The sequence below is a fragment of the Schistocerca cancellata genome, chromosome 9 (assembly GCF_023864275.1).
Source record: "Schistocerca cancellata isolate TAMUIC-IGC-003103 chromosome 9, iqSchCanc2.1, whole genome shotgun sequence".
Lineage (NCBI taxonomy): Eukaryota > Metazoa > Arthropoda > Insecta > Orthoptera > Acrididae > Schistocerca > Schistocerca cancellata.
In genome coordinates this window covers 370,281,096-370,288,052 of record NC_064634.1, presented here as the reverse complement: position 1 = coordinate 370,288,052, position 6,957 = coordinate 370,281,096, and the positions used below count along the sequence as shown (strand labels likewise).

General features: G+C 52.6%; 22 non-coding genes across 22 annotated transcripts; 7 read left to right on the top strand and 15 right to left on the bottom strand.

The window, feature by feature from the left end:
• Positions 1 to 150: 150 nt before the first annotated feature.
• Trnam-cau (transfer RNA methionine (anticodon CAU)) lies at positions 151 to 222 on the top strand. The gene has a single exon. It is a non-coding gene; the product is annotated as a tRNA-Met (tRNA).
• A 236-nt stretch (positions 223 to 458) lies between these two features.
• Trnad-guc (transfer RNA aspartic acid (anticodon GUC)) lies at positions 459 to 530 on the bottom strand. The gene has a single exon. It is a non-coding gene; the product is annotated as a tRNA-Asp (tRNA).
• Positions 531 to 637: 107 nt separating this feature from the next.
• On the bottom strand, positions 638 to 709 carry Trnad-guc (transfer RNA aspartic acid (anticodon GUC)). The gene has a single exon. It is a non-coding gene; the product is annotated as a tRNA-Asp (tRNA).
• A 106-nt stretch (positions 710 to 815) lies between these two features.
• On the bottom strand, positions 816 to 907 carry Trnai-uau (transfer RNA isoleucine (anticodon UAU)). Its single transcript is given in 2 exon segments — positions 816 to 851; positions 870 to 907. It is a non-coding gene; the product is annotated as a tRNA-Ile (tRNA).
• A 377-nt stretch (positions 908 to 1,284) lies between these two features.
• Trnar-acg (transfer RNA arginine (anticodon ACG)) lies at positions 1,285 to 1,357 on the top strand. The gene has a single exon. It is a non-coding gene; the product is annotated as a tRNA-Arg (tRNA).
• Positions 1,358 to 1,644: 287 nt separating this feature from the next.
• On the top strand, positions 1,645 to 1,716 carry Trnam-cau (transfer RNA methionine (anticodon CAU)). The gene has a single exon. It is a non-coding gene; the product is annotated as a tRNA-Met (tRNA).
• A 236-nt stretch (positions 1,717 to 1,952) lies between these two features.
• Positions 1,953 to 2,024, bottom strand: Trnad-guc (transfer RNA aspartic acid (anticodon GUC)). The gene has a single exon. It is a non-coding gene; the product is annotated as a tRNA-Asp (tRNA).
• A 107-nt stretch (positions 2,025 to 2,131) lies between these two features.
• On the bottom strand, positions 2,132 to 2,203 carry Trnad-guc (transfer RNA aspartic acid (anticodon GUC)). Its single transcript has one exon. It is a non-coding gene; the product is annotated as a tRNA-Asp (tRNA).
• A 106-nt stretch (positions 2,204 to 2,309) lies between these two features.
• On the bottom strand, positions 2,310 to 2,401 carry Trnai-uau (transfer RNA isoleucine (anticodon UAU)). The gene is given in 2 exon segments: positions 2,310 to 2,345; positions 2,364 to 2,401. It is a non-coding gene; the product is annotated as a tRNA-Ile (tRNA).
• Positions 2,402 to 2,778: 377 nt separating this feature from the next.
• Positions 2,779 to 2,851, top strand: Trnar-acg (transfer RNA arginine (anticodon ACG)). The gene has a single exon. It is a non-coding gene; the product is annotated as a tRNA-Arg (tRNA).
• Positions 2,852 to 3,446: 595 nt separating this feature from the next.
• On the bottom strand, positions 3,447 to 3,518 carry Trnad-guc (transfer RNA aspartic acid (anticodon GUC)). The gene has a single exon. It is a non-coding gene; the product is annotated as a tRNA-Asp (tRNA).
• Positions 3,519 to 3,625: 107 nt separating this feature from the next.
• Positions 3,626 to 3,697, bottom strand: Trnad-guc (transfer RNA aspartic acid (anticodon GUC)). Its single transcript has one exon. It is a non-coding gene; the product is annotated as a tRNA-Asp (tRNA).
• A 106-nt stretch (positions 3,698 to 3,803) lies between these two features.
• Positions 3,804 to 3,895, bottom strand: Trnai-uau (transfer RNA isoleucine (anticodon UAU)). Its single transcript is given in 2 exon segments — positions 3,804 to 3,839; positions 3,858 to 3,895. It is a non-coding gene; the product is annotated as a tRNA-Ile (tRNA).
• Positions 3,896 to 4,272: 377 nt separating this feature from the next.
• Trnar-acg (transfer RNA arginine (anticodon ACG)) lies at positions 4,273 to 4,345 on the top strand. The gene has a single exon. It is a non-coding gene; the product is annotated as a tRNA-Arg (tRNA).
• Positions 4,346 to 4,940: 595 nt separating this feature from the next.
• Positions 4,941 to 5,012, bottom strand: Trnad-guc (transfer RNA aspartic acid (anticodon GUC)). The gene has a single exon. It is a non-coding gene; the product is annotated as a tRNA-Asp (tRNA).
• A 107-nt stretch (positions 5,013 to 5,119) lies between these two features.
• Positions 5,120 to 5,191, bottom strand: Trnad-guc (transfer RNA aspartic acid (anticodon GUC)). Its single transcript has one exon. It is a non-coding gene; the product is annotated as a tRNA-Asp (tRNA).
• A 106-nt stretch (positions 5,192 to 5,297) lies between these two features.
• On the bottom strand, positions 5,298 to 5,389 carry Trnai-uau (transfer RNA isoleucine (anticodon UAU)). Its single transcript is given in 2 exon segments — positions 5,298 to 5,333; positions 5,352 to 5,389. It is a non-coding gene; the product is annotated as a tRNA-Ile (tRNA).
• A 377-nt stretch (positions 5,390 to 5,766) lies between these two features.
• Trnar-acg (transfer RNA arginine (anticodon ACG)) lies at positions 5,767 to 5,839 on the top strand. The gene has a single exon. It is a non-coding gene; the product is annotated as a tRNA-Arg (tRNA).
• A 287-nt stretch (positions 5,840 to 6,126) lies between these two features.
• On the top strand, positions 6,127 to 6,198 carry Trnam-cau (transfer RNA methionine (anticodon CAU)). Its single transcript has one exon. It is a non-coding gene; the product is annotated as a tRNA-Met (tRNA).
• A 236-nt stretch (positions 6,199 to 6,434) lies between these two features.
• Trnad-guc (transfer RNA aspartic acid (anticodon GUC)) lies at positions 6,435 to 6,506 on the bottom strand. The gene has a single exon. It is a non-coding gene; the product is annotated as a tRNA-Asp (tRNA).
• Positions 6,507 to 6,613: 107 nt separating this feature from the next.
• On the bottom strand, positions 6,614 to 6,685 carry Trnad-guc (transfer RNA aspartic acid (anticodon GUC)). The gene has a single exon. It is a non-coding gene; the product is annotated as a tRNA-Asp (tRNA).
• A 106-nt stretch (positions 6,686 to 6,791) lies between these two features.
• On the bottom strand, positions 6,792 to 6,883 carry Trnai-uau (transfer RNA isoleucine (anticodon UAU)). The gene is given in 2 exon segments: positions 6,792 to 6,827; positions 6,846 to 6,883. It is a non-coding gene; the product is annotated as a tRNA-Ile (tRNA).
• Positions 6,884 to 6,957: the final 74 nt, after the last annotated feature.

Sequence of the window (6,957 nt, the reverse complement as noted above, 5' to 3'; positions counted from 1 at the left end):
AGCGTAGCGTCAGTCGAGCAAAGTCGAGACAAGTCAAGCTGAGAGCTGTAGGAGATGTTACGCAATCACGTGTAGGAGTGTGAAAGCGACGCAGACAACACTGCCCAGGTGTCAGACGTGATGTGACGAAGAGCCAGTACTCTCCCAGACAGCAGAGTGGCGCAGTGGAAGCGTGCTGGGCCCATAACCCAGAGGTCCGTGGATCGAAACCACGCTCTGCTAAAATTATTTCTTTTGCAGACTGTGTCGAGCTCGATTATTACGCCCAGAGCGTCGGCTGGGTGCTTTGATTCAGCCTCAGCAGCAAACCCTGAAGTGTGAAGAATGCAAGAACCACTTGCTAAGATGTAGCATTTTGTTAGATTTTGCACCAACTACACTCATTGATCGCAAACTTTATGCTCTTCCGATCCCCATACGCGCAACTCTCGAACAGGTTTGTGAGATAAAAATCGCATCTCCCCGGCGGGGAATCGAACCCCGGTCTCCCGCGTGACAGGCGGGGATACTAACCACTATACTAGCGAGGATGCGCTGTAGACAGCTGCCTGTGTGGGGGACACATGTTGGTAGTACCTGCAAACGTCCTACACTATGTTCGGCGAGTGATAGTGCAGCAATTAAAAATCGGATTTGTCTCCCCGGCGGGGAATCGAACCCCGGTCTCCCGCGTGACAGGCGGGGATACTAACCACTATACTACCGAGGAAGACGCAGCTACCGTATCGAATGCACGATTATATTACTCAAATAGCTGATACATCTCGAACGTAGCCTCCTGTTGCTGTCAGAGACTGTTGTACGAAATAAAAGTATGCCCCACGTGAGGCTCGAACTCACAACCCCGGCATTGCTCACGGCTACTGCCTTATAAGTACCGTGCGCTAACCAATTGCGCCACTGGGGCTACGACTCACAGCTCTCAGTTAGTGGTATTCACTTTGCTGCAAACCAGTGGTGGCCACAGAAACATATGTTCGCCACCTGATGCCATACTGAGACTTTGGCACCTGACTACGAATGCTTCGTGCTATTCTTGTTTCATATGCTACGCTTACATGCACATCAACCGGCTCTCGTCGTCGAGAAAACGTGCGAAAAAGCGCGCCTCGCCTTCTGCTACCTGTCGAACAGCGAGAGCAGATGCGTGGCTAGCTCTAAGCTCTGCAGGCGCACTGCGGCCACGCAGCTGGACGAGAGGTACCTTCCTTGGGAGCTTGCTGAGCCGTGGAGAACACTTTTCTTAGCGAATTGCACTTGTCTCGTAGACAAAACGCTGCCGGTGGCCCTGTGGCGCAACGGATAACGCGTCTGACTACGGATCAGAAGATTCCAGGTTCGAATCCTGGCAGGGTCGGCACTTTGTTAGTTTCCGACGCGTAGCTGGGCAGTGGATTTCGTATGTCGCCGCATCGTGGAGTGCTTTGTTACTCCTGTGCTTCTCGCAGCTGCATGTCGAGGCGATCGTGGTAAATATCGCTGCCTGCTAGCGTCAGCGTAGCGTCAGTCGAGCAAAGTCGAGACAAGTCAAGCTGAGAGCTGTAGGAGATGTTACGCAATCACGTGTAGGAGTGTGAAAGCGACGCAGACAACACTGCCCAGGTGTCAGACGTGATGTGACGAAGAGCCAGTACTCTCGCAGACAGCAGAGTGGCGCAGTGGAAGCGTGCTGGGCCCATAACCCAGAGGTCCGTGGATCGAAACCACGCTCTGCTAAAATTATTTCTTTTGCAGACTGTGTCGAGCTCGATTATTACGCCCAGAGCGTCGGCTGGGTGCTTTGATTCAGCCTCAGCAGCAAACCCTGAAGTGTGAAGAATGCAAGAACCACTTGCTAAGATGTAGCATTTTGTTAGATTTTGCACCAACTACACTCACTGATCGCAAACTTTATGCTCTTCCGATCCCCATACGCGCTACTCTCGAACAGGTTTGTGAGATAAAAATCGCATCTCCCCGGCGGGGAATCGAACCCCGGTCTCCCGCGTGACAGGCGGGGATACTAACCACTATACTAGCGAGGATGCGCTGTAGACAGCTGCCTGTGTGGGGGACACATGTTGGTAGTACCTGCAAACGTCCTACACTATGTTCGGCGAGTGATAGTGCAGCAATTAAAAATCGGATTTGTCTCCCCGGCGGGGAATCGAACCCCGGTCTCCCGCGTGACAGGCGGGGATACTAACCACTATACTACCGAGGAAGACGCAGCTACCGTATCGAATGCACGATTATATTACTCAAATAGCTGATACATCTCGAACGTAGCCTCCTGTTGCTGTCAGAGACTGTTGTACGAAATAAAAGTATGCCCCACGTGAGGCTCGAACTCACAACCCCGGCATTGCTCACGGCTACTGCCTTATAAGTACCGTGCGCTAACCAATTGCGCCACTGGGGCTACGACTCACAGCTCTCAGTTAGTGGTATTCACTTTGCTGCAAACCAGTGGTGGCCACAGAAACATATGTTCGCCACCTGATGCCATACTGAGACTTTGGCACCTGACTACGAATGCTTCGTGCTATTCTTGTTTCATATGCTACGCTTACATGCACATCAACCGGCTCTCGTCGTCGAGAAAACGTGCGAAAAAGCGCGCCTCGCCTTCTGCTACCTGTCGAACAGCGAGAGCAGATGCGTGGCTAGCTCTAAGCTCTGCAGGCGCACTGCGGCCACGCAGCTGGACGAGAGGTACCTTCCTTGGGAGCTTGCTGAGCCGTGGAGAACACTTTTCTTAGCGAATTGCACTTGTCTCGTAGACAAAACGCTGCCGGTGGCCCTGTGGCGCAACGGATAACGCGTCTGACTACGGATCAGAAGATTCCAGGTTCGAATCCTGGCAGGGTCGGCACTTTGTTAGTTTCCGACGCGTAGCTGGGCAGTGGATTTCGTATGTCGCCGCATCGTGGAGTGCTTTGTTACTCCTGTGCTTCTCGCAGCTGCATGTCGAGGCGATCGTGGTAAATATCGCTGCCTGCTAGCGTCAGCGTAGCGTCAGTCGAGCAAAGTCGAGACAAGTCAAGCTGAGAGCTGTAGGAGATGTTACGCAATCACGTGTAGGAGTGTGAAAGCGACGCAGACAACACTGCCCAGGTGTCAGACGTGATGTGACGAAGAGCCAGTACTCTCGCAGACAGCAGAGTGGCGCAGTGGAAGCGTGCTGGGCCCATAACCCAGAGGTCTGTGGATCGAAACCACGCTCTGCTAAAATTATTTCTTTTGCAGACTGTGTCGAGCTCGATTATTACGCCCAGAGCGTCGGCTGGGTGCTTTGATTCAGCCTCAGCAGCAAACCCTGAAGTGTGAAGAATGCAAGAACCACTTGCTAAGATGTAGCATTTTGTTAGATTTTGCACCAACTACACTCACTGATCGCAAACTTTATGCTCTTCCGATCCCCATACGCGCTACTCTCGAACAGGTTTGTGAGATAAAAATCGCATCTCCCCGGCGGGGAATCGAACCCCGGTCTCCCGCGTGACAGGCGGGGATACTAACCACTATACTAGCGAGGATGCGCTGTAGACAGCTGCCTGTGTGGGGGACACATGTTGGTAGTACCTGCAAACGTCCTACACTATGTTCGGCGAGTGATAGTGCAGCAATTAAAAATCGGATTTGTCTCCCCGGCGGGGAATCGAACCCCGGTCTCCCGCGTGACAGGCGGGGATACTAACCACTATACTACCGAGGAAGACGCAGCTACCGTATCGAATGCACGATTATATTACTCAAATAGCTGATACATCTCGAACGTAGCCTCCTGTTGCTGTCAGAGACTGTTGTACGAAATAAAAGTATGCCCCACGTGAGGCTCGAACTCACAACCCCGGCATTGCTCACGGCTACTGCCTTATAAGTACCGTGCGCTAACCAATTGCGCCACTGGGGCTACGACTCACAGCTCTCAGTTAGTGGTATTCACTTTGCTGCAAACCAGTGGTGGCCACAGAAACATATGTTCGCCACCTGATGCCATACTGAGACTTTGGCACCTGACTACGAATGCTTCGTGCTATTCTTGTTTCATATGCTACGCTTACATGCACATCAACCGGCTCTCGTCGTCGAGAAAACGTGCGAAAAAGCGCGCCTCGCCTTCTGCTACCTGTCGAACAGCGAGAGCAGATGCGTGGCTAGCTCTAAGCTCTGCAGGCGCACTGCGGCCACGCAGCTGGACGAGAGGTACCTTCCTTGGGAGCTTGCTGAGCCGTGGAGAACACTTTTCTTAGCGAATTGCACTTGTCTCGTAGACAAAACGCTGCCGGTGGCCCTGTGGCGCAACGGATAACGCGTCTGACTACGGATCAGAAGATTCCAGGTTCGAATCCTGGCAGGGTCGGCACTTTGTTAGTTTCCGACGCGTAGCTGGGCAGTGGATTTCGTATGTCGCCGCATCGTGGAGTGCTTTGTTACTCCTGTGCTTCTCGCAGCTGCATGTCGAGGCGATCGTGGTAAATATCGCTGCCTGCTAGCGTCAGCGTAGCGTCAGTCGAGCAAAGTCGAGACAAGTCAAGCTGAGAGCTGTAGGAGATGTTACGCAATCACGTGTAGGAGTGTGAAAGCGACGCAGACAACACTGCCCAGGTGTCAGACGTGATGTGACGAAGAGCCAGTACTCTCGCAGACAGCAGAGTGGCGCAGTGGAAGCGTGCTGGGCCCATAACCCAGAGGTCTGTGGATCGAAACCACGCTCTGCTAAAATTATTTCTTTTGCAGACTGTGTCGAGCTCGATTATTACGCCCAGAGCGTCGGCTGGGTGCTTTGATTCAGCCTCAGCAGCAAACCCTGAAGTGTGAAGAATGCAAGAACCACTTGCTAAGATGTAGCATTTTGTTAGATTTTGCACCAACTACACTCACTGATCGCAAACTTTATGCTCTTCCGATCCCCATACGCGCTACTCTCGAACAGGTTTGTGAGATAAAAATCGCATCTCCCCGGCGGGGAATCGAACCCCGGTCTCCCGCGTGACAGGCGGGGATACTAACCACTATACTAGCGAGGATGCGCTGTAGACAGCTGCCTGTGTGGGGGACACATGTTGGTAGTACCTGCAAACGTCCTACACTATGTTCGGCGAGTGATAGTGCAGCAATTAAAAATCGGATTTGTCTCCCCGGCGGGGAATCGAACCCCGGTCTCCCGCGTGACAGGCGGGGATACTAACCACTATACTACCGAGGAAGACGCAGCTACCGTATCGAATGCACGATTATATTACTCAAATAGCTGATACATCTCGAACGTAGCCTCCTGTTGCTGTCAGAGACTGTTGTACGAAATAAAAGTATGCCCCACGTGAGGCTCGAACTCACAACCCCGGCATTGCTCACGGCTACTGCCTTATAAGTACCGTGCGCTAACCAATTGCGCCACTGGGGCTACGACTCACAGCTCTCAGTTAGTGGTATTCACTTTGCTGCAAACCAGTGGTGGCCACAGAAACATATGTTCGCCACCTGATGCCATACTGAGACTTTGGCACCTGACTACGAATGCTTCGTGCTATTCTTGTTTCATATGCTACGCTTACATGCACATCAACCGGCTCTCGTCGTCGAGAAAACGTGCGAAAAAGCGCGCCTCGCCTTCTGCTACCTGTCGAACAGCGAGAGCAGATGCGTGGCTAGCTCTAAGCTCTGCAGGCGCACTGCGGCCACGCAGCTGGACGAGAGGTACCTTCCTTGGGAGCTTGCTGAGCCGTGGAGAACACTTTTCTTAGCGAATTGCACTTGTCTCGTAGACAAAACGCTGCCGGTGGCCCTGTGGCGCAACGGATAACGCGTCTGACTACGGATCAGAAGATTCCAGGTTCGAATCCTGGCAGGGTCGGCACTTTGTTAGTTTCCGACGCGTAGCTGGGCAGTGGATTTCGTATGTCGCCGCATCGTGGAGTGCTTTGTTACTCCTGTGCTTCTCGCAGCTGCATGTCGAGGCGATCGTGGTAAATATCGCTGCCTGCTAGCGTCAGCGTAGCGTCAGTCGAGCAAAGTCGAGACAAGTCAAGCTGAGAGCTGTAGGAGATGTTACGCAATCACGTGTAGGAGTGTGAAAGCGACGCAGACAACACTGCCCAGGTGTCAGACGTGATGTGACGAAGAGCCAGTACTCTCGCAGACAGCAGAGTGGCGCAGTGGAAGCGTGCTGGGCCCATAACCCAGAGGTCCGTGGATCGAAACCACGCTCTGCTAAAATTATTTCTTTTGCAGACTGTGTCGAGCTCGATTATTACGCCCAGAGCGTCGGCTGGGTGCTTTGATTCAGCCTCAGCAGCAAACCCTGAAGTGTGAAGAATGCAAGAACCACTTGCTAAGATGTAGCATTTTGTTAGATTTTGCACCAACTACACTCACTGATCGCAAACTTTATGCTCTTCCGATCCCCATACGCGCTACTCTCGAACAGGTTTGTGAGATAAAAATCGCATCTCCCCGGCGGGGAATCGAACCCCGGTCTCCCGCGTGACAGGCGGGGATACTAACCACTATACTAGCGAGGATGCGCTGTAGACAGCTGCCTGTGTGGGGGACACATGTTGGTAGTACCTGCAAACGTCCTACACTATGTTCGGCGAGTGATAGTGCAGCAATTAAAAATCGGATTTGTCTCCCCGGCGGGGAATCGAACCCCGGTCTCCCGCGTGACAGGCGGGGATACTAACCACTATACTACCGAGGAAGACGCAGCTACCGTATCGAATGCACGATTATATTACTCAAATAGCTGATACATCTCGAACGTAGCCTCCTGTTGCTGTCAGAGACTGTTGTACGAAATAAAAGTATGCCCCACGTGAGGCTCGAACTCACAACCCCGGCATTGCTCACGGCTACTGCCTTATAAGTACCGTGCGCTAACCAATTGCGCCACTGGGGCTACGACTCACAGCTCTCAGTTAGTGGTATTCACTTTGCTGCAAACCAGTGGTGGCCACAGAAACATATGTTCGC